Source organism: Prionailurus viverrinus, chromosome D1 (assembly GCF_022837055.1).
Source record: "Prionailurus viverrinus isolate Anna chromosome D1, UM_Priviv_1.0, whole genome shotgun sequence".
Classification (NCBI taxonomy): Eukaryota; Metazoa; Chordata; class Mammalia; order Carnivora; family Felidae; genus Prionailurus; species Prionailurus viverrinus.
Genome location: NC_062570.1, coordinates 1,180,252 through 1,205,305, shown reverse-complemented (window position 1 = coordinate 1,205,305; position 25,054 = coordinate 1,180,252). Strand labels below are relative to the sequence as shown.

The 25,054-nt window shown below is 49.3% G+C and overlaps 1 protein-coding gene across 1 annotated transcript in view; it reads left to right on the top strand.

The window, feature by feature from the left end:
- The window catches only part of TMEM123 (transmembrane protein 123), a 56,987-nt gene that overhangs the window by 5,373 nt on the left and 26,560 nt on the right, over positions 1-25,054 (top strand). The gene's annotated exons all lie outside the window — the stretch shown is intronic.

Genomic DNA, 25,054 nt, shown 5'->3' with positions numbered 1-25,054 from the left:
ACGGTGACCTGTTTGGGCCACAAGTCCCTGATTCATAGGTCCCCGCACCCTCCTTCCAGGGCTGTGCTTAGTGGGCAGCAATAACGGAGAGCCTGCCAGGTCATATTCTTTCTTGGGCCGGCAAGGACCTGAATGAATGCTGACACTTTGTGTCTTACTGGGATTTCGTACTGAGCTTCGAAGCCCGTTTTTAGACGTGAAGGTCTGGCATTGTGCTGTGGACGGGAAACCTGAGTACTTGAGTCGCCGGTGCGACGAGCCGCTCCGGGCCCGTCCGCCGTGGGTGACTCCAGGGAGACCCTGCTTACGTTTCCAATGCCGGTCAGGTCGCAGCCCCCCGACTTGCTTCCCGTTGACACACGGGTGTCTTAGTTGGAACTGAGAGCCCACCGGTGTGGAGGGATCTGGGAACCACGCTGATGTCCTAGGCGTCAGCAGTAAACGGTCACAGCACATTGCTTGCACTGAGGTCGAAACCAGAACAGGTACAAAGGTCCCCTCACGAGACCCGTGGTCTCCACTTTTCATCCACCGAGTGTTTACAGAGGGTCTGGCATGTGCGGAGGCGTTCTGGGTGCCCAGGACACAAGGCTGTCCAAGCCCTGACTTCTTGGAGTTCTTGTGGTTGTTTTATTTTATCTCGTTGTGGAAAAATACACATCACGTGAAACCCGGAATGTCAACCATTTCTAAGTGAACGGTTGAGCAGCTTTACGTACGTTCGCATTGTTGCGTGGCTTTGTGGAGTGCCGACTGCCGTCAGCATCTCCGTGCTCTGCGTATGTCGTGTTCTCAGTTACCTCTGTGCTTCTCATCGTGTCTCCTCCCCGATTGGCCTCTGGCTGAATAGAGAGCACTCTTCTATGTTAGCTTTAGTAATTCTGTAGGCAATTCTTCGTCTGGGGAAAAAGACTAGATAGATTACCCCCAGATGTCATAACGATTATTGCCAGACAGTTATATGAGGGTTTTTAAAAAAATATCTGAACTAGATTATTAGGTGACTTTTCCTGTTGGCCTTTACTGAATCTAATTGAGTACCGCTGAGCATCAACTTTGCACAAACCCAGGAGGTAGAGGAAAGGTAGCAGTAACAACCGTGTTAATTGCCAGCATTTACAGGATGCCTGCAATGCCTAAGAAACTTGTCACACGTTTGCTGATGTAAGTGCAGACGAGGGGTGTGGTTCTCTGTCACACAGGAGGAAACTGAGTCCCAGGGTGGTTGAGAAGCTTGCCCGAGGTCCCATGGCACAGCCCAGATTTGAAACTCACTTCCTGGGATTCGAAACCTGGGCGCCCTCGCGGCATTTCCTGAAACTGTGGTGTGGTCTTACCTTTAAAAACCCTGTTCAGTGAAGAAATACCACTGCTGACACTTGTGGACAAGTTGTTAAAGATCAATGCCTCTAGTCAGTGGGATGATTTCACACGCCCTCAACTCTGACACCAGGAAATTTGTGGAGTGAAAAAGAGGCATGGCCTCAAAAGGTTTTTCTTAAGACATCGGATAATACAGCTGCTATAAAAATTTTTTGGTTGTTCAGTGTGTAACGCTTTCCATAACTGTTAACTTGTTCTTATTACAGCCTCTTTGGATCTTGAAACACATAACGTGTTGCAGTTGTGTGTTTTTATAGGACGTCATGCTTACTATTTTGTCTTCTGTAGTAAGGCAAACCCTTCTATATTGAAAACATTGTTTTTAAACATCACCAATTTACTTGATGCTGTTTGTCCAGCATGGTTTATTTGGCATCGATTCCAAAAGGAAAAGAACACTTTTCTTTAGCACACTGCTGTCTTTTGTGAACTGCAGGATGGTGTTCTTGGGAAAAGTGCAAAGTGCCAGCAGCACTCCCGGAGACATTGGTGCCTGTCCGTTTTTGAGGACTCCACACATTAGATTCAGCAAATCTTTTTTCTCTGTTTGGTTTGTTTTTAGTCTCCATCTAAGTTCGTTGAGAGTGGTGTCTATGACTTAATCATCCCAGCTCTGTGCCCGGTGCATAGGAGGTAACACGTGGGTTGAACTGAATTGTGGAACCAAATATGTGTTTTGTCACTGCTGGCTGACCTCATCAAAGAACCACTGTATGTGTTTTGCAGACGTGACTGGTCCGTGCTCCAATGTTCTCCATTATTATAGCTGCTTTGTTGTTGTTCGTAGAATAATGTCAATGCCTGAGGTCAGAGAATCAGAAGTTGAGGTCCCTTTGGGGTTGTGCCACTCAATTATATGTAAGGGTTGTATTTTCATATGCCCCCATTGTCTTCTGATGAGTATTAGCTATATTTTTGACACTCTTTTCTAGAGGGTCTTACTTCGTTTTAGTGATTCTACAGAAATTTTTAATTGGAGGGGGAAAGATACATTACCTAAAATGTAATAATGATTATTGTCGGGCAATTAGAGAGCGCTTTTTTTTTTTTTAACGTTTATTTATTTTCGAGACAGAGACAGAGCATGAATAGGGGAGGGGCAGAGAGTGAGGGAGACACAGAATCGGAAGCAGGCTCCAGGCTCTGAGCCATCAGGCCAGAGCCCGACGCGGGGCTCGAACTCATGGACCACAAGATCGTGACCTGAGCTGAAGTCGGACGCTTAACCGACGGAGCCACCCAGGCGCCCCGAGAGCGCTTTTTAAAAAAATGTATTTTATCAGATCTTGGGACACGTTTTCAGCCTGTAGAGAAAACCGTTCTTCTCATTTTACATACAGTCAGAGGGCTTCTATTTTAGAGTCTGGATGAATTTATTGTTGACGGTGCAAGGATGCCACATGCCCAGGTTACCTGTCAGCAACAGGTTTGGGCAGAGATACAAGGGAGCTGGACATGGTTCAGAAGGGACAGCATTTCTCACCGGTGACCCCTTATCACTGATGCTTCCCCAGGACAGGGGATTACCATCCAGGCTGAAGCTCTTTCCTTGGGCCTCATTTGCTCCGAGTTCGTCTCCCTTCACGTGCGGTGCACACGGACTTGCCTGGGGCCTGGTGACACATCCCGGGTCCGGCCCTTCCCACGTCTGTCGTTGGCGTGGTTTTGTCCACAGATGTGGCAGGACCAGAGCGATTCTGAGCACACGGACCTGGCTCGGGCTCCGATTTCTGCACACGAGGGCGGCAGAGTTTCCCAAACTGCCCCGAGGAGCTCGCTTGCTCTTACAGAACCGCGTCCGTTTCTGAGGCTTTTTGTCGTGTTCGACTCCTGTTTTCAAGATTGCATTTCAAAACCGATGGTGATTTTTAACATCATCAGATGCTGTCTTCGGGAATGTAGGGCGGGAACGCCACGTGCACTGTGTCCACTCGTGCTCAGTGAACGGGTGTTCGTCTCGTGTGCCAGCCGCCCGTGGCTGGCTCCGGCATGGGGTTGTCAACAGGACAGCCCTGCCCGCACGAAGGATCTCACAGCGGGTGTAGACGCCATGGAGATAAAAGGCTGAGGAAGGTGTTTTCGGGTGGTGATTTAAAGAGTAAACAGGATGGAATGAACATACACAGAAGTGAACCAGGAAATGAGGTGGGGGAGCCCCGGAAGGGCTGCTTCAGATTAGGCGGTCAGGGAGGACTTCCCAGCGGTGATGTGGTCTGGGAGACCTGCCTGTCGGAGGGGGGCAGCCCCGTAAGTCTGGGGGAGGGGCGCTCTGGCCAGAGGGACTTGTTGGCACAGGGGCCTGGAACGGGACTGAGCCTCTTATGTGGCAGGGGCACAGGCGGGTCCTGGCTGGCACGGTGAGGCAACGACACTGCAATCACATCGTTGCATGTAGGAGATCAGGGCATGGAAATAGTATTTAAGAAGTGAGATTTTAGGGGCGCCTGGGCGACTCGGTCGGTTAAGCGTCCGACTTCGGCTCAGGTCACAACCTCACGGTCCGTGAGTTCGAGCCCCGCGTCGGGCTCTGTGCTGACTGCTCAGAGCCTGGAGCCTGTTTTCGATTCTGTGTCTCCCTCTCTCTCTGCCCCTCCCCCGTTCATGCTCTGTCTCTCTCTGCCTCAAAAATAAATAAACGTTAAAAAAAATTTAACAGGGGCGCCTGGGTGGCGCAGTCGGTTAAGCGTCCGACTTGAGCCAGGTCACGATCTCGCGGTCCGTGAGTTCGAGCCCCGCGTCGGGCTCTGGGCTGATGGCTCAGAGCCTGGAGCCTGTTTCCGATTCTGTGTCTCCCTCTCTCTCTGCCCCTCGCCCGTTCATGCTCTGTCTCTCTCTGTCCCAAAAATAAATGTTGAAAAAAAAAAAAATTTGGGGCGCCTGGGTGGCGCAGTCGGTTAAGCGTCCGACTTCAGCCAGGTCACGATCTCGCGGTCCGTGAGTTCGAGCCCCGCATCGGGCTCTGGGCTGATGGCTCAGAGCCTGGAGCCTGTTTCAGATTCTGTGTCTCCCTCTCTCTCTCTGCCCCTCCCCCGTTCATGCTCTGTGTCTCTCTGTCCCAAAAATAAATAAAAAAACGTTGAAAAAAAATTTAAAAAAAAAAAAAAAATTTAACAAAGAAGTGAGATTTTACTTGGAGACCTCAAAAATACAGTAGAGCAGGCTTGTAAGAAGAGACCAGAAATGTGGATTGAGGCAACTGTGCTGACTTCTCTGGGCCTTTCCTGGGCGGGGGAAGTCAGCCGTCCAGGGGTTTCGAGCCGCGGCGTTTGTGAGCTGCTGTGGGCCCCGCGATGGCAGGCGTCACGGTGGAACTGGTTGGTGTTCTTTTTCCCGAAGCGCCTGCTGGAAGCGTGCATCCGGCTGGAGTCAGGGCCCCAGTTCACGGAGCGAGCTGCTGCCACAGACGTTGTCCTTGAGCCACAGGGAGGTGGCCGCAGCCTCAGGCCTCTGCCACCGTTTCCAGGCTCGCGGCTGCAGGGCTGGGGGACCCACCAGTCCGCAAGGTGGGGGAGAACCCGGGAGCAGTGCCTGTCGGCTGCGGTTCTGGGGGCCGGGCGGGGGGCTCGGCGGGAGAAACCGCGTGAAGGACATGGACGAAGAAGGCGTGCAGGGATCCAGCAGTGCTGACAAGAACTCCACAGAAAAGGAAATGAGAAAAGTCCAAGTGGGGGAGTTGTTACACACTCTTGCCTTTCAGAGGCAGGCAGAACCAAACACGGTGGGGGTGAAATTGGGCACCAAGGGAAGACCCGGGGCAGAAGAGCCAGCACCCAGACCTCTGGGTGGGGTTGGGCGATGCATGCCAAGGGCTGGGGTCCGGCACACACGGGGTGCAGGAGCGCGCCCCCCCCCCCCCCGAGTCTGAAGGCCAGTGCGAGGAGTCGGAGCTGGGACTCAGCTGGGACCAAATCCACAGCACTTCTTGCTTTATCTGTTGTTTGGTAAATACTCCTTTTCCATAGAAAGCTGGCGGGCTTGCTCTGGACTCATGACCCACCCCAGTGTGCAGCAGTGCATGCTACAGTGGCCAGAGTTGCGCACTGATGGGCTTCAGGCGCTCAGGGTTGGGGTCCTCTGTATCTCTTTTTTCTTACTGTGTAACTTATTTACAACTAATTTCAAAACACAAGGCACGTGCACGATAAGAAATTTCAGCAGTGCTTGGAAAGATGCCGAACGTGGCTCCGGTCTTCTTCCTGCACCGAGCCCCGCCACGTCCTTTCCCAAATGGACTGTACCAGCTCAGAGCTAGACTCCTTGCCCACCCAGACATCTTCTCCTGGTGTATCCCAGTTAGGGAGTAGCCGTTCATGTAGGGTCTGGAGCCGGAAAGGTCTACATTTCCGCAGGTATCCTTGCAAAAAATCGCGTACGCGTGATCTGTCTATGGTGTACACGTTTGCCATTAACATGAGTGGGTGACGCCAGGCACACTGTTGGCTGCCCAGCTGGTCTCACTTAAACCTCGTCCTTCCTCACGGGCACGTGCTGGCCCACAGGACAGACGCAGCCCAGCTCACTCACGCACCCCCTGGTGATGCACACGTAGGTCATCTGCAGTTCGGTTTTAAGCAGGGCTGTGGCGAGCACCTCTCCTGGCCTATCTTGGCGCACACCCGTGCGAGGGCAGCCGTGGGCTCTTTCCTGCCAGCGGAGCTGCTGAGGCAAATGGTGTATTACTTTAATTGGTGACTTTTGCTAAATTTTCTTCCAAGAAGGTCACATTTGTTTCCTCCCACTGGCAGTAAAAGGGGCCTGTTTCCTACAGACTCCAGGTAATAGACCTTCTACTGTTTGCTAATCTGAGGTGTGATTCATAAAGTCTGTTAGGAGCTAAATTCCTTTAACTGAGTGGGGAGTATTTTCATACTTGTTTTGGGGGCTTTTTATGGTTCTTTTTTATCTTTATTTTTTTTAATTTATTTTTTTTTAACGTTTATTTATTTTTGAGACGAGAGAGACAGAGCATGAACAGGGGAGGGGCAGAGAGAGAGGGAGACACAGAATCGGAAACAGGCTCCAGGCTCTGAGCTGTCAGCACAGAGCCTGATGCAGGGCTCGTACTCACGGATGGAGAGATCGTGACCTGAGCCGAAGTCAGACGCTTAACCGACTGAGCCACCCAGGCGCCCTGATTTATGATTCTTTTTAAAAAACCGCTCTCTTGGGGCGCCTGGGTGGCGCAGTCGGTTGAGCGTCCGACTTCAGCCAGGTCACGATCTCGCGGTCCGTGAGTTCGAGCCCCGCGTCGGGCTCTGGGCTGATGGCTCAGAGCCTGGAGCCTGTTTCCGATTCTGTGTCTCCCTCTCTCTCTGCCCCTCCCCCGTTCATGCTCTGTCTCTCTCTGTCCCAGAAATAAATAAAAACGTTGAGAAAAAAAAAAAACATTTTAAAAACCGCTCTCTTGACGTAAATTTCGCATGCCATACAGTGGAGTGGTTCTCCGTGTACTCACGGGTACGTACAACCATTCCCGCGGTCTGTTTTAGACCATTTTCATCATCTCAGAAAAAAAAACACTTTGCCTTTGAGCTGTTACCCACTGTGTCCATCCTGCCCACCTGCCCCCAGCCCCAGGCAGGCACTGATGTACTTTGTCTCTGTGGATGTCCTTCCAGACTTTGATAGGAGTGGAGTCGTGAAGTACGTGCTCTCTGGAGACTGGCGTCTTGGCGTTAGCAGTGTTTCTAGGTTCATGCAAGTGGTGGTGTGGCCAGCGGTTCGTTCCCTTTTATGGCTGAGAACTGTTCCCCTGGATGCATAGACGACAGTCTGCTCCTCCGTCCATTTGTTGATGGACGCTTAGGCCGTTTCTACCTTTTGGCTGTTGGGAATCACGCGGCTATGAACATTCGCTTACACATTTTTGTGTGGCTGTGTGTGCTTGGCTGTACTACCGAGGAGAATCGCTGGGTCCTGTGGAAACGCCGTGCTCAGTGACCTGCCAGCCTGCTTCCCACATCATCTGCACCCTTTACATTCCGACGGGCGGTACATGAGGATGCTGTCACGTTCGGATTCTCCCTGTCCCCAGGGGCACGTGCGGTCCTGAGATTTGTTAAGAAATACATACGGGTCATTCGGATTACCCAAGTATATTCCTCATGTGCTTTCCGTCTTCCTCCATGGTTCGGGCTCACAGCTAAACTCTAGGAATTTCCCGAGTGTTACGAGTGCTAAAGGTGTCTTTTGTTACCGTAATGAGGTGACTCTGAGACCCCACCCAGAGGTGGGGCCAGACCTACCCTGTGGTTGGTTGGTTGGTTAGAGCTTTCAGTCTTCAACTCTGGGAGGGGAGGTTGGGAGCAGGAGGCTCAGTTGGCCTAGGCCAATGACTTAGGCGTGACCAAGTATGAAGCCTCCTGGGAAACCCAGAAGAGGGCGTTTCTAGTAGAGCTTCCTGGTGGTGAACAGGGAGAGATACCGGGAGAGTGTCACCTGGCAAGGGCATCAGAGCTCCGTGCCTCTTGCCAGACCTCGTCCCCTGTCTCTATGCGTCTGGATGCTGCCTTGTGTCCTTTATTCCTCAGGTTCTGTGAGCTGCTCTGGCAAATTAAAAGAGGCTAAGGGGTCATTGGAACCTCCAGACCGTAGCGGGTGGTTAGAAGCACAGCCAGCGGCCTGGGGGTGGTCTTGTGGGACCCAGCCCTCACTTGCAGGATCCCATGCTGTGTCCGGGTGGGTAAGTCAGAACTCAGTTTCCGGATACCCTGCTAGGGTCCCAAGAACTGCGTGGTGGTCCAGGGGGGTGGAGGGAATCCCTCTCACATTGAAATGGGGTTAGGGAGCCCCAGTCTAGCATGAGACAGTGTCTCATTTCTTTGTTGACTCACGAAGGCATGAATCTGTTCTGTGTTTATTGGCCATTGGTTCATGTTGGAGAAATGTCTCAAGTCCTTTGCCCATTTGTTGATTAGGTTGTCATTGTATTAGCTTGTCTCTGCCTTATTTTTTTTTCTACCTATAAAAATAGTATGATTCCTGTGGGAATTTGGGAAAAGTTTTTTTTTTTTTAACCATTATTCAAATAACTTCCACTAAGTATTTTTAGTTCTTTTCAACTTGAACTTAACTACATGGGCACCGATTCTTAAAAAGGGAATTAATCGTCTCCTGCAAAACATTTCACTGTGGTTACAGTCTTACAACATGAAAACACCTAGTTGGAAAGTGATGGTTTTAGTCTCTCAACTGACTGTAGTGAGAACTGGCTTGACTACTTTCACTCCACAGTGAATTTGATTCACAAGTTTTTCATGTCTCCCCCCTCCCCCAGTCAGTATGCATGCCCTTGTTTCAGGGAAGATAAAAAAGAAGAAATAATTTCTTTGCTTTGAAGTGAGCTTGGGTTAGTTAGGTACTGTCCTGGTGCCTCAGTGCTTTCTGTCAAGTTCAGGTGCAATCATGGGCTAGATGAGGTAACATGTGAATCAGCTGCCTTTAAAATGGCACCTGGTTGGGGCTCCTGGGTGGCGCAGTCGGTTAAGCGTCCGACTTCAGCCAGGTCACGATCTCGCGGTCCGTGAGTTCGAGCCCCGCGTCGGGCTCTGGGCTGATGGCTCAGAGCCTGGAGCCTGCTTCCGATTCTGTGTGTCCCTCTCTCTCTGCCCCTCCCCCGTTCATGCTCTGTCTCTCTCTGTCCCAAAAATAAAATAAAAATAAATAAATAAATAAATAAATAAAATAAAATAAAATAAAATGGCACCTGGCACAAATGAAAAACTAAATGTGTTCCTGCTTGCTATTTGGCCACAGTGACCCTTTTTTGGTCCCTCCTGTGTTCGCCTTCTCTGCCACAGTGCCTTTGCATGTACTGTTCTCACTCCCTGAAGAACTCTTCCCTCCTGCCTTTGCCTGGTTAACACCCATTCAGCTTTCCAATCTCAGCTGAAACTTCCCTTCCTCAGGGAACAGTCTCTGACCGACTGCATCTGGTTGAGGGTTTAAGTCGGCCTCCCCAGCCCACAAGTCCGTTCTGTCACTCACCACCTCCTCCTCAGTGCTCAGCACAACACCTCATGTACGTTTCCGTGGAAACAGGAGAAGCCGGTTTTAATGCTTGCTACCCCAGTCTTACTTGTGAGATGAGCTGGGAGCTCCTTTGTCAACGCGAACCCTTCCCTGCCCGGCATTCCTTGAACTGGATACAGGGCCTTTCACTTTACGGTTGTGAAGAGCGGCCTTAAATGTTAGCGGGAGGGTTGGGGGTCGTGTTGCGGGGGGGGGGGGGGGGCGGGGGCGGGGCAGGGCTGTGTGTGTTCTTAGGTTCAGGTGAAGTTTCCAAGGAGGGCGGGGATTCGAGCATCCAGGAGGTCAGTGGGGATGTGCCCCGGCTCACCAGGGTTGTGCCCCAGGCCGTCTTCCTGCTGAGTCAGGTGCCCACATCCCCCCCAACAGCGGTCAGGCCAGTGACCTTGTGGCCAGGCAGGAACATCTGAGCTCTGCCCTGATCTGCAGGAGCTTCCTGCGGGTGAAGGCGGGGCTGGGAGGAGAGGGGCGGGGTCGCTGAAGCCCCTCAGGGAGTTCGGATTTGCCGGCCATGAGGTGGGAGGCATGCAGGATTTTAAACAAATCAGCCCAAACGGATACCCTGCCTGGATGGCCGTGGTGGAGCTGGAGACAGGTGGTGCTGGATCGTGGCAAGGGGACGGCCAGCCGCGGGCTCAGGGTGTGAGCTCAGGGGGCTTATTGGCCCGGTCCGGTCCCCACAGCTGGGCCCACGGATCTCGGGGGTTATCACCGGTCATGGTGAACAAGTTGTCACGGGTCACGGCTGAGAACAGCTGCGGGCTGGCGGGCTGAGGGGCGGGTCCCAGGAGGGGCTGCCTCGGCCCCCCGCGGGCCGGGAAGGGGTCAGGACCAGGCGCTGCCGGGAGATGCTATGGGGGGTGAAGCGGCCCCTGGTCTTGGAGAAAGATGGGGGGGGGGGCTGTGTGGGAAGTACGCAGTGTGAACTGGGTGGGTGACCTCAGATTGAAGCGGTTTCTTGCGGGGTAAACCTCAGAAACGTCCTCTGTGGTTATGTTATCCCCTCGGCATGTCGAAAACCTGCGAGCCTTAGAGCAAGGCTCCTCGCGTGTCAGCACATTAGAATTGCCTGGAACGTTACAAATACTGGTCTGGGGGCACCCGCGAGCCGTGAGACCTGAGTGGCGAGCGGAGCACGTGGCCAGGGCTGCGGCGCGGAGTGAGGGTGACGGTCACGACGGGACCTGGGCAGGTGGGCGCCAGCCTTTCCAGGGAGCCCCTGCTGAGTCGGCGTTGTTAGCCACGGGGGTGCCCTTTTAAAACTGACTGCCTCGGGAAAGAACGATAAGGTCTTACGAGGGGAGAAAGGCAGGCAATCCAGGGGTCCTCCTCTTGGGCTCACCCCCATGAGGTCAGGGAGGGGGACACGGGGGACACGGGGTGCTCTTAGTACTACTGTGATTTTGTTATTTTTTTGTCCAGTTTACTTACTTTGAGAGAGCAAGAGAGCGCGGGGGAGGTGCAGAGAGAATCCCAAGCAGGCTCCTCACCGTCTGCGCAGAGCCCGATGCAGGGCTTGAACTCACGACTGTGAGGTCGTGACCTGAGCTGAAACCAAGAGTCGGACGTTCAACTGACTGAGCCACTCAGGCGCCCCTGATTTCGTTATTTTTATTCCCATTGTTTTTTTTTAAATTTTTTTTTTAACGTTTATTTATTTTTGAGACAGAGAGAGACAGAGCATGAATGGGAGAGGGTCAGAGAGAGGGAGACACAGAATCTGAAACAGGCTCCAGGATCTGAGCTGTCAGCACAGAGCCCGATGCGGGGCTCGAACTCACGGACCGCGAGATCATGACCTGAGCCGAAGTCGGCCGCCCAACCGACTGAGCCACCCAGGTGCCCCTCCCATTGTTTTGATTGCATAGGAGCCCAGTAGTTATCAAGGAAGGGTAGGGACAAATGCCTTGAGAGAAGTCTCATAACCGAAAGACTTGTTTACCTGAAAAGCTGCACAGAATAGTTGCAGCCCATTCATAAGACTTTTTTGTTTGTCTTAACAACCTGTTCTTAACACACCTGTTCTTCACAATCGTGCCTGGTGAAAATTCCCGAAGGTGTTAAAGCAAACTGTCCTCCTGAGTTACTTAATCCCGTCAAGTCTGTTTAGTGTGATGAGAAAACGGAAGGAGCAAATAGCAGTTAACTTTACAGATAATGAAAACATGAATCATTTGTGATTTTCTCCACAGGAAACTGGCTGAAAACCCCCTAAGGAGTAGTTTGGCTTTTATCATGAAGGTGTGTGTATTGAGATGGCTTGTTTCACCTATAAACAAGAGGACACTCTTTTTTTAAACCTTCGTAACGCCACCGTTAGACTTAACATTTTTTACGGTTTCGATGAGAATAGTTGACATACAGCATTGTATAAGTTTAAGTTATAACTAATGATTTAGATTGTGAAGACCATAGTAAGTTAACATCCATCATCTCATAGGTAGAAAAACCCAGAAAACAAAACAAACAAAAAAAGGGTTTTTTGGTTCTTGTGATGTATGTGGCCTTTGAGGATTTACTCCCAGTTTTCCTGTATATCATACTGCAGTGTTAACCGTGGTGCTGTTACACATCACAGCCCTAGTACTTATCCTAGAGCTGGAAACTTGTTCCTTTTGACCACCTTCATTTGCTTCCCCTCCCCAACCCCTGCCTCCGGTGACCACACCTCTGATTTCTTTTCCTGTGAGCTTGGTTTGTTTCTTTATTTTAAATCCCGGAGGTAAGTGAGATCATGGAGTATTTGCCTGTGTCTGATTTACTTTGCTTAACGCGATGCCCTCGGGGGTCACTCATGGTGTTGAAAGTGGTGGGATTTCGTCCTTTTTTGTAGTTGAATAATATCCGTTGTGTGTGTATCACGTATCAGAACTTCCTAACCCACCCGTCCCCTCATGGACCCATAGGTTTCCATGCTTGTCTGGCTGTTGTAGATAAGCTGCTGTTAACGTGGGGGTGCAGGGATCTCTTCGACACAGTGTTCTTGTTTCCTTTGGGCAAATGCCCAGAAGTAGAGTTGTTGGATCATAGGGTATTGCTGTTGATTTTCGGAGGGACCTCCATGCTGGTGTCTCCAGTGGCTCTGCCACTTGACGGTTCTACCAACGGCCCTCAAGGTTTCCCTTTCATCCACATCCTCGCCAGCATTTATCAGTGGTCTTGATCTTACCCGTGCTAACAAGCATGAGATGATGCGTCAGCACGGCTTTGGTTTGCATTTTACTGGTACCGAGCGATAGTGAGCATCTTTTAATGTACTCGTTGACCACTTGCATATCTTTTCTGGAAAAATGTCTGTTGAGGTCCTTTGCCCATATTAATTGGATTAGTGATGTGTTGCCGTGGAGTTGGAGGAGTCCTTTTCGTTGTCTTTTTGGAACTGTAGTGGACATACAGGCTTAGTTTCGGCTGTACGACGTTGTGATTCAACATGTGCGTACATTACAACTTGCTCAGCACAGTAAGTCTAGTTACCGTCCGTCATCAGAGGTATTACAGAACGGACTATACTCCCCATGTTGTACTTTAAATCCCTGTGACTCGTTTCTAACTGGAAATTGGTGTCTTTAATCCCCTTTTCCTGTTTTCCCAACTTCCCATCCTCCGCCCTGCTCACGGCCACGAGTTTGTTCTTGTATTTGAGTCTCTTTGTGTTTGTTCATTTGTTTTCTTTAGATTTCACGTGTGAGCGAGATCATGTGGTACTTCATTTCTCTTTCCTTGCATTTCATTTAGCATAATACCACCAAGTCCATCTGTGATGTTGCAAATGGCAAGATCTCATTCTTTACGGTGAAGTCATATTCCGTTGTATGATGCACACACATTATGTGTTCTTTATCCATTGATCTATTCATGGGCACTAGGGTTCCTTCCGTATCTTGGCTGTTGTAAAACTGTGGTAAAATAGAGATGCGTGTGTTTGTTTGTTTTTTAATTAGTGTTTGCATTTTCTTCAGTTAAGTACCTGTGAGTGGAATTGCCGGATCATATGGTAGTTTAATTTTAATTTTTTTTATTTTTTAAATGTTTATTTACTTTTTGAGAAAGAGAGAGAGTGCAAGCAGGGGAAGGACAGAGAGAGAGGGAGACACAGAATCTGAAACAGGCTCCAGGCTCTGAGCTGTCAGCACAGAGCCTGACGTGGGGCCAGAACTCCAGAATGGTAAGATTGTGACTGGAGCGAAGTTGGGCACTTAACGGAGTGAGCCACCCAGGTGCCCCGTATGGTAGTTTTATTTTTAGTGTTTTGAGAAACCTCTGTACTGTTTTCCATAGTGGCCGCATCCATTTACATTCCCACACACTTTTTATTTCTTTTTGATGATAGCCATCCTGACAATGTGAGGCGATAGCTCATCGTGGTTTTGATTTGCATTTCTGTGGTGATTGGTGATGTTGAGCATCTTTTCATGTGTGTGTTGGCCATTTGTATGTCCTCCTTGGGGAAAAAAGTGGACTCAGGTCTTCTGCCCATTTTTTAATCAGATTGTTTTTTGTGTTGAGTTGTATGTGTTCTTTGTATATGTTGGACATGAACCCCTTATGAGATACATCATTTGCAAATGTCTTCTCCCATTCTGTAGGTTTCTTTTTGTTTTGTTGATGATTTTCTTTGCTGTGCAAAAGCTTTTTAGTGTGAGGTAGTCGCATTTGTTTATTTTTGCTTGTTTTGTCTTTGCCTGAGGATAAAACGACTATGACTGCTATCCACAAGTTTATGCCTCTGTTTTCTCTTGGGAGTTTTATGATCTCAGGTCTTACGTTTAGGTCTTTAATCCAGTTTGAGTTTATTTTTGTGTGTTTAAGAATGTGGTCCAGTTTGATTTTTCTGCATGGAGCTGTCCAGTTTCCCCAGGACCATTTACTGAAGAGATGTCTTTTCTCCAATGAAGAGATGTCTTTTCTCCATTGTATACTTTTCCCTGCTTTATCTTAGATTAATTGACCATTTGAACATGGGGTTTTTTTCTGGGCTCTGTGTTGGGTTCCACTGATCTATATATATGTCTACTTTTGTATAGGGCCATACTATTTTGATTACTATAGCTTTGTAGTATAGATCGACACCTGAATGTGCTACCTCTAGATTTGCTCTTCTTAGGATTGCTTTCACTTTTCTGTGTCTTTTGTGGTTCCCTACGAGTTGTCGGATTGTTCTAGTTCTGTGGAAAATGCTACTGGCATTTGATAGGGATTGCATTGAATCTGCTCCAGGTAGTACGGATGCCCTAACAATGCAGGCACACATCAAAAAAATAACAGGCTTGGTTCCAGACCACTGCAATAAAGTGAGTCAAATGACTCTCATGGGTTCCCAGTGCATGTGAAGTTATGTTTACGCTATAGTCTGCTAAGTGTGCAATAGGATTATGTCACTAAAAATGTATATACCTGAACTTAAAAATACTTTATTACAAAAAAATGCTAACCATTATCTGAGCTTTCAGGAGTTTTAATCACTGATCGCAGCTCACCGTAACAAATAAAATGAGAGTATTTTAACTACCTTGAGAATAACCAAAATGTGACAGACACGAAGTGAGCAAATGCTGTTGGAAAAATGGCACCAGTGAAATTGCTTGATGTAGTACTGCTACAACCTTGACTCTGTAAAAACAAAAACAAAAAAAACACACACACAAAACAAACACCTCGTTATCTGTGAAGCACAGTAAAGCAAAGTACAACAAAACGAGGTCAGCCTGTATAAATTCCATGAACATGGCGTCTCTTTCCATGTATTTGTGTCATCTTCAGTTTCTTTCATCATTGCCTTACTGTTTTCAGAGTATAGTGACTTGGTTAAAGTGATGTTTTATCCTTTTTTATAAATAGGATTGTTTTATTTGCTTTTGTGTTTGTTACTCGTGGATGGAAATGCAACCAGTTGATGAATATCAATTTTGTGTCCTGAAACTTTGTTGAATTCACTTATTCTACTAGTTCTTGGGTAGATTGTTGAGGATTTTGTATATACAGTTGGCTATAGGACCAACTTGTGTTGACTGTACTGTGTTGAATAAATGTGGTGAGAGTGGATGTCTTTATCTTTTTCCAGATCTTAGCTTTTTACCATTGAGTATGATGTTAACTGTGGATTTGTCATATATGGCCAATATTATGTTGAGGCATGTTCCCACATGGCGCTTCGTTGAGAGTTTTTATCGTGAATGGATGTTGATTTTTGTCCATTGCTTTTCCTGCGTCTATGGAGATGATATTTTTATTCGTCATTTTGTTAACATTGTGTAGCACGTTGATTTGTAGATAGGAAAACATTCTTGTATCCATGGAATATATCCCATTTTGTTGTGGTGAATGATCCTTTTAATGTAGTGTTGAATGCAGTTTGCTAATATTTTGTTGAGGATTGTTGCATCCTTGTTCATCAGAGATATCGGTCTGTAATTTTCTTTTTAGTGTCTCTGTCTGGTTTTGGTTTCAGGGTAATGCTGGCCTCATGGAATGAATTTACAAACATTCCTTCCTCTTCAGTTTTTGGAATAGTTTGACTAGGATAGGTATTAACTCTTTTTCAAATGTTTGGGGGAATTTGTGAATCTATCTGGTCCTGGACTTTTGTTAGGAGTTTTTTCATTACCAATTCGGCTTCTTTTCTAGTAATTGGTCTGTTCAAATTTTTCATTTTTTCCTGATTCACTTTTGGAAGGTCGTATGTTTCTAGGAATTCATTTCTTCCAGGTTGTCCAGATTGTTGGTGTAATTATGCATAGCAGTTACTCTTACCCCTTGTGTTTTTGTGCTGTCGGTTGTAATTTGTCCTGAGTTTCTGATTCCGACTTCTCCCTTTTCCTTCATGAATCTGGCTAAGGGTTTGTCAATTTTATGTCTTTAAAGGATCAGCTCTTGGTTTTATTGATTTTTGGGGGGGGGGGGGGCGCCTGGGTGGCGCAGTCGATTAAGCGTCCGACTTCAGCCAGGTCACTATCTCACGGTCCGTGACTTCGAGCCCCGCGTCAGGCTCTGGGCTGATGGCTCGGAGCCTGGAGCCTGTTTCCGATTTTGCGTCTCCCTCTCTCTGCCCCTCCCCCGTTCATGCTCTGTTTCTCTCTGTCCCAAAAATAAATTAAAAAAAAACGTTGAGACAAAATGCTCGTCGTCACCTCAGCTTGAAGTGAGTCCTAATATTTCTCCTGGTGGAAGGTCTTGCCTCTGTTGTTGGCTGTTGACTGATCAGGGTGTGGTTGCTGAAGGCTGTGGATTTATTAAAATAAGAAGACAAATCTTGCCACATTGTGTGACCTTTTTTTCCCATGAACGATTCCTTCTGTGTCACGCGATGCCATTAGATAGCATTTTACCGAGAGTAGAACTTCTTTCAAAACTGGAGTCCATCGTCTGAAACTCTCTGCTGGTTTATGAACTAAGTTCGTGTCCTGTTCTGAATCCTGTGTTGTCATCCCAACAGTCTTCGCAGCGTCTCCACCAGGAGTAGATTCCATCTCAAGAAACCACTTCCTTTGCTCGTCCGTTCGAACCAACTCTTCATCCTTGTACGTTTGATCACGAGATTGTAGATGGATCCGGTCTGTCTTCAGGCTCCGCTTCTGACTTGAGCCCTCTGGCTGTTTCCTCCACATCTGCAGCAACTTCCTCCACTTTGCTCTTGAACCCCCCACAGTCCTCCCTGAGGGCTGGAATCAACTGTTGTGAAGCCCTGCCCCCCCCCCCTTTTTTTAACATTTATTTATATTTGAGAGAAAGAGACAGAGCATGAGCAGGGCAGGGGCAGAGAGAGGGGGAGACAAAGGATCGGAAGCAGGCTCCAGGCTTCTAGCTGTCAGCACAGAGTTGGACGCGAGGCTCGAACTCAGGAACCACGAGATCATGACCTGAGCCGAGGTCAGATGCTTAACTGACTGAGTCACTCTGGCGCCCCCAGCCCCACCATGAAACCCTTTTTAATGTTGATGTTTTGACCACTTCCCGTGAATCGCTCATGTTCTTAATGGCATCTCAAATGGGGAATCCTTTCCACAAGGTTTTTCATTGACTCTGCTCCCATCCATCAGAGGAATCACTGTCTGTGGCAGCTACAGCCTTAGGAAATATATTTCTTTCCTTTTTTAATTCCACTGTAGTTACTGCACGGTGTTATATTAGTTTCAGGTGTACAACATAGTGATTCAGCACGTCCATACATGACTCAGTGCACAACATGAGTGTACTCTTGATCCCCTTGACATAATGAAAGGTATTGCTTAAATAACAACACCTGAACGTAGAAATTACTCCTTGGTGTGTGGGTTGCAGGGTGGGTATAGTGTTGGCAGACATGAGAACATTGACCTCCTTGGACATGTGCATCACAGCTCTAGGATGACCAGATATCTTGTCAGTGAGCCCTGATGTTTTTATTTATTTATTTTTTTAAGATGCCATTTTTAAGTAGTATTTATACCCAGCGTGGGGCTTGAACTCACAACCCCAAGTTCAAGAGTCACAAGCCCTACCCACTGAGCCAGTCAGGTGCCCTAGCACTGATATTTTTAAAGGAAACTATTCTTCTGAGCACAAGCTCTCAACCTCGGGCTTAAAATAATACAGCGTGGCCTTTGGGCCAGTAATTCACCAAAATGACCAACACAGAGGGAAAGAAGAGAGGCGCCCACTGCGTGTTCTCTGGCTTCCTAGAAAACGTGGCCGTGTCCCTGTAGCCACATATCTGTGAACCCAGGGGACGCTGTGGACGCGAAGGGAACGGGCTCCGGTGAAAGGAGCGTCCCCTGCAGGTGCAGCGGTGGCCACACCGGAAGTGTCTGCAGAGGCTCCCAGCATGCTCTTGGTACGGTGGCGAGCAGGCCGGTGAAGGGCAGGATTCGGCCGAGAACTAGGGCACGTGCAGGAAGGAACGTGACTGGGAAGGAAGGAGGAAGCCACGCGGCGAGGTGCTGGGGCTCAGCGGGGGCGCCGGCCTGGCCGGGGACCCCGTGGGAGGGCCTGAGCTGCTGGGGCCCGGGCCCTGGGAGTCCCCGCGCGGGCGGTGTGAAAAAACCAAAAACCTATGGACTGTTAAAATATTAAAAATGAAAAGCTCGAGCGCTGCCGTAAAAAAATCGGGCTTTGTTGTTCCAACCGGGGCCCAGGTGGGGTAGCCGGGGTGGCACCTGCAGAGTGGCCCCTGGGCCCCAGGCCCCCGCGCAGTCGTCGCCGCCCTGGTCCTAGCGGGAGGGTCAGCCTGTCCTGGGAAGCCGGGCGCTGACCCGTCTCCGGCTAGGACATCCTGGGCGGGCCCTTCAGCGGGGGCCGTCTTGTCCACGCTGAAAATCTGTCGTTTAGTGTAGCTCCCTGAGGTGGACCATCCAAGTGAGTCGGCGGCCTCTCCACCGGGTGGCTGCGCTGGGGTGTCCTGGAGACGGCCTCTGTCCCGAGGCCTCACACACCCACCTGGCCAGTCTCGAGCTCTGCGGCTTCCTCACAGGTGCCCTGGGTGACACTTTGGCATAAGGGAGCGTTGTGGCTGGTCTGATCCTGTATTGGGACCTTTAGATCGTTGTCCACACTGGCAGTAAGGCCGCCTCACTCGCTCTCTTACTCGTGTGCTCACCGGAGCCGCGCCTTCCACGTCTGTGTGGAACTTCTCTGCTCACAGCTCACCATTAGGCCGCAAGTGAGGCTTTCCTCACTAGGCCCAGTCACTTGTAGCGTTCGAGGCGAGTGGAGGCCTGAGACCCTTCTTTGCACTTGAGCGCTTAGCGGCTGTCACGAGCAAGAATATCCTGTCCCCTTGAGGTCGTTCCAGCCGGACTGAAAGTCAAGTGGACATGAGACGTGAGCAGAAGATCACATTTAATAACGTATGTATGAGGAAGCCACACAAACATACAGACTCCAGCAACACACACAGTGAGGTGTGTCCGTCATCCTGAACCAAGGGGGTGGGGGTCTGAGTCTTGAAGGAATGAGTCCTCGGGAAGAAGGAGGCGTTTGCCGGGCCACTCACACGATGGGCCTTGCTAGGCTCCTCCCTGTCCTCCATCCCTCATTCGTACTGGCGGCTCTCTGTGGTGACCGCTGGCTTCCTGGGGCAGGCCCGGCCCCTCGTGGAGGTTGTTTGAGGTAGTTGAGGGCTGGTGGGGGTGGAAGAGCCTCTGCTAAATCTGCTGGTTCCTGGTGGCTTTTAGCGCAAAATGGTCTTCATGCCGAAGTGGGCCCCCGTGGTGCAGCCTGCCCTGGGCCCCTGCAAGGCTGTCGGTCTGCTTCCCATTCGTTGTGTCTCCGGGAAGAGGGAGAGACCAGAACGGCGGGTCAGGGCGGCAGTCAGAAGACACACGCAGGTGTGGTTTGTGGCGCCCCAGAAGAATTAACGTAGGAACACCAAAGATGACTGGTGGCCATAACAAGTGTAATAACGTAAAAGCAGGACACGTTGCCACAATCACCAAAATGTGGCACAGACACGAAGTGAGCAAATGGTGTGGGGGAAACGGTGCTCGTTCGATGCAGGATTGCCACAAACCTTGAATTTGTTCTAAAACAAATAATAAAGCGGTTGTAAGGTACGATAAAGGGAAGCACGAGAAGAGGTCAGCCTGCATCCCTTACAGGTTTTGGGAGTTCGTATAGAACACCATGTATCTTAACAGTCTCTTCAGTTGGTGGTCCCTGAGGTTAGAACACATCCTAAAAGCACTACGTTTTTACTCTCCCCTCCACGTTTTATATATTTGATATCATATTGTATGTCTTTTTATTTCGTATGCCTTCTAACTATTACAGATACGGTTTATTTTTACTCCTTTTGTTTTTTAACTTTCATGCCAGCTTTTTTTTTTTAAATATTTATTTATTATTTAGAGACAGAGCGTGAGTGGGGGAGGGGCAGAGAGAGGGGGACACAGACTCCGAAGCAGGCTCCAGGCTCCGAGCTGTCAGCACGGAGCCTGACGCGGGGCTCGAACCCACGGACCGTGAGACCATGACCTGAGCTGAAGTGGGACGCTTAACCGACTGAGCCACCCAGGTGCCCCTCATGCCAGCTTTAGAAGTGGGTCATTCGCTGCCTTTATTATATGTGTGCTTTTGCCAGTGAGGTGTTTTTTCTTAATTTTCCTCTAGTTATGGCCTTTTCATTTCTCCTTTAAAAGGTCCCTTTAACAGAGGGACCTTTAACTCCTTTAAGTTTTCTTTGTATGGGAAACTCCTGATCTTTCCCTCAGTGCTAAGCGATAATATTGCTGGGTAGAGTGTTCTTGGTTGTAGGTTTTGTCTTTTTACTTTTTTCTTTTATATTAGCGTTTTTTTAAAGCTACTTATTTTTGACAGAGAAAGAGAGAAAGAGTGCACAAGCAGGGGAGGGGCAGAGAGACAGGGAGATAGAGATCCAGAGCAGGCTCTGCACTGAGAGTGGAGAGCCCTATGCGGGGCTCGAACTCACGAATTGCAAGATCATGGCTGAGACAAAGTCAGACACTTAACTACTGAGCCACCCAGATGCTCCTGTAGGTTTTTTTTTTCTTTTTTTCAACGTTTATTTATTTTTGGGACAGAGAGAGACAGAGCATGAACGGGGGAGGGGCAGAGAGAGAGGGAGACACAGAATCGGAAACAGGCTCCAGGCTCTGAGCCATCAGCCCAGAGCCTGACACGGGGCTCGAACTCCCAGACCAGGAGATCATGACCTGGCTGAAGTCGGACGCTTAACCGACTGCGCCACCCAGGCGCCCCAGGTTTTTTTTTTTCTTAAGGCACTTTGAGTAGATGCCTCTCCCTTGTGACCTGAAAAGGTTGTGCTGAAAAATCAGCTGGTGGTCTTTGAAGGCTTCCCTTTTATGTGACTGGTTGCTTTACTGTTGCTACTTTGCAGCTCTTTCTGTCTTTGTGGACCTCTTTGGGTTTTTCTTGTTTGGGACTCTCTGTGCTTCCTGGGCCTGGACATCTCTGTCCTTCCCCAGGATAGAAAACATTATCCCTTCACGTACCTTTTCAGCCCTTCCTCTCTTCTCCTCCTGGTTCCCCTGTAATGTGAATGTTAGTATGCTTCGTGTCATTACAGATACCACGTCAACTTTCTGTATTTTAAAAATTCCTTTCTGTCGGGGCACCTGGGGGCTCAGTCGGTTAAGCGTCCTAAGTGTCCGCCTTCAGCTCAGGTCATGATCTCACGGCTCATGGGTTTGAGCCCCGCATCAGGCTCTGTGCTGACAGCTCAGCACCTGGAGCCTGCTTTCAATTGTGTTTCCCTCTCTCTCTGCCCCTCTCCCGCTCATTCTCTCTTTCTCTTTCTCCCTCTCAAAAATAAATAATAAACATTGAAAAAAATTTTAATTCCTTTTTGCTACACATTAGATAAAATTCCTTTCTGCTGCTGAGCTTGGGTGATTCCCACCACTCAGTTTTCCAGATCTCGGATCATTTCTCTGCCTCCTCTGCTTTGCTGTTGATTTCCTCTAGTGTATTTCTCGTTTCAGTTATTGTAGTTTTTAGTTCTGATTGGTTCTTATAGTTTCTAATTCTTTGAAGTTCTCCATATGTTCATCCATTCTCCTAATTTGGGGGATTACCTTTTGACTCGCACTTTGAATCCTTTCTCAAATTGTTCATCTGTTTTATTTAGTTACTTTTCTTGAGGCTTTGTCTCATTCTTTTGCTTAGAACGTATTCCTGTGTGTCCTAATTTTGCCTTTGCATTCATCTCTTCTGTTAGGTAGATCAGGTATGTCTCCTGATCTCGAGGGAGTGGTCTTCTACAGAAGGCGTCCTGCAGGGCTCTGAGGCACAGTCTCCCCGGGCCACCACAACTGGGCACTCCAGGGATGTCCCCTGTGGGCCTCATGCACTGCCCCTCTTGTGGCTGAGTCATGACTGCTGCTGGTGAACTGGTGGGGCGGGACTTCCCCATCCCCCCGGCCGGAGCTGCTTTGGAGGGGGGCGGGGGCTGGTCCTGTCTGAGGCGGCCCACTGAGTATGGCAGGGAGGTGCTTCGGAGGGGCCCCGGTCCCAGCTGAAGCTGCACCCCGGGAGTGGTGTGGGTGCCTGCCAGGGTGGGCAGTTTGGGCAAGGGGGCTCTGCGGGAACACTGGGATTACAGGAGTGTCGCTCACACGGTGGGTGGGGGTGTCGCAAGTGTCAGCAACTGGTGTTGGGTCAGCTAGGCAGAAGGAGAGCAAGAAAAGGTCCTCTGCTGGCCCTTCTGTTCCCAGCGACACTCCCACGAAGATGCCCGTGCTTGGACTTGGTACGACTTGTCTTGCGGCCTGTGGAACATACGGTCTATGCTAGAACACGTTCCCCGTGCTCTTGAGAAGAATGTGTATTTTGTTGTCAGACTGATTTGCGTATGTCTCTTGGGTCCATCTGCTGTGGGACATTCAAACCTGCTACCTTAGTAATTACTGTTTCTCCTTTTGCCCCTTAGTTTTTGCGTTACATATTCTGCAGCGTTTGGGTACATAAATAATTATAATCGTTGCTGCTTTTGAGAGAGCAAGAGCAGAGGAGAGGCGCAGAAGGAGAGAGAGAGAATCCCACGCAGGCTCCATGCTCTCAGCAAGTAGCTCGACTTGGGGCTCGATCCCATGGCCTGAGCCGAAATCAAGAGTCAGACGCTGAACCGACTGAGCCACCCGGGCACCCCAACGATTGTGACATCTTTTTGAGGGATTGGCTCCTTTATGATTACATCATGGCCTTGTCTGTGTATTCTTGGCACTTTCAGTTTAAAGTGTATTTTTGTGTCACTTAAGTGTAGCTACTACGAATTCTTCTGTTGACCATTGGCTTGAAATCTCTCCCATTCGTTCACTTCCAGTCGGTGTGTGTCTTCAGGGCTATAGTGAGTCTCTTGTAGGCGGCATGTCCTAGATCTTGTTTTTTTGTGTGTTTGTTTTTAATCTATTCAGCCATTCTATGTCTTCTGATTGGAGAGTTTAGTGCATTTATATCAAAAGTAATTGTTCGTACGTAAGGATTTACTTTCGCGTTTTTGTTGATTTTTGGCTGTTTTGTAGATCCGTTGTTACTTTTTTCATATCCTGCTTTTCTGTGCTTGATGTTTTTTGGTGTTTGAATGCTTTGACTTCTAAATCATGTTCTTTTGTGTAATTAACTGTAGATTTTATCTCGTGGTTATTATGAAGCTTACATAAAATATTTTAAAATTTAACACCCTGTTTTAAGCTGATAACAACTTCAATAGAATTCCTAAGGTTGACACCTCTGCCTCTGGTCCCCCTTACACTTTAGATAATTAATGGTAGTTTATGGTTTTTTTATGTCGTGTAACTTGTAACACATCTTTGAACGTATGGGTATTTTCTTATCGAACTTGTAGAGTTCTAAATGAATTCTGTACCACCATTACCACAACAGTATCAGTGAGTTTTACACTACCTTTGTATGCTTTTGTGATAACTTTTGTTTTTATTTTTTTAAAACGTTTATTTTTGAGAGAGAAAGAGAGGATGAGCAGGGGAGGGGCAGAGAGAGAGGGAGACGGGGGATCCAAAGCAGGCTCTGCATGACAGCAGAACGTACCGTGGCGCTTGAACTCACAAACCACGAGATCATGACCTGAGCCCGTCAGATGCTCAACCGGCTGAGCCACCCAGGTGCCCCAACAGCTTTTTTCCTCATCAATATTTGAGTGTATCCTCCCCTTCCTTCCCTGCCTGGAATACCCTTGTTGAGAAGCCTGCCTGTAACCCCATGGGCATTCCCTCATATCTGATTTTCTTTTCTCTTACTGCTTTAATGACATCGTTTTGTTTTGCTTTGTTTTTTAAGAAAAATCGTTCTTTGTCTTAGACTTTGACAACTTAGTCATAGGGTGTCTTGGCACAGCCCTATTCGTGTTTGACCTTTCGGGGCTCCTTGTGGCCTCACGAACCTGGACGTCTGTCTCCTGGGGTTTGGGAAGTTGGAAGCTAGTAATTTGTTCCTTTGGTGTGACGCTCACTCAGTTGTTCATGAGTCTGCGTGTGTAAGCAAGCAGTTGTCTTCTAGAGAGTCAGGTCTTCACCCGATGTGTCCATTTGGGTTTGTGGACGCGGGCAGGTGGGCTTGCTCTTGGGGTCTGTGCGGTCGACCGCAGAGAGATGGGCGGGACTGGTGGCTGGGTTCCCTGCCTGGGCGAGGCGGCATGGTGGGCACTGTGGCTGCCTGGACTTGGGTGGGGCTGGCCGTCCGGGCTGCCCACACTGTCTGGGCCATCCACACTGTCTGCACCGTCTACACTGTCGGGGCCATCCGCACCAGCTCCTGAGCAGCCGGGGGCTGGGCTCTGAGCCAGTGTCTCTGCCGTGGGGGGCCGCCAGCTTTTCTGCAGGTCCGTTGACCCACCCGCCGTGCGCCGTGAGCAGCCCTGAGGACGGCCCGTGATGCGTGCCGTGTGCGGTTTGTCTCCACGGCTGAGCGGGCTGCAGGGGGAACAGCGCTGGAAGGGGTTGCGAGGGCGCGTGAGCAGAACGAGCTCCGGGGCCCACAGGGCTCGTGTCTGGATTCGGGGTGACTCTCTGGCTGAAGCGGGCCACCGGCTCTGTCCTGCGGGCTGACCCCCGTGTGCGCTGCTCTGCAGGCTCCAAGCGTTTTGCGGGCCTCCCTGGTGCGGCGGGGCGGGGCTGTGGCTCTGCTTTCCCACCGGGACAGGGCCGGGGCGAGCTTCCCGGCAGGCTGTCTGGGC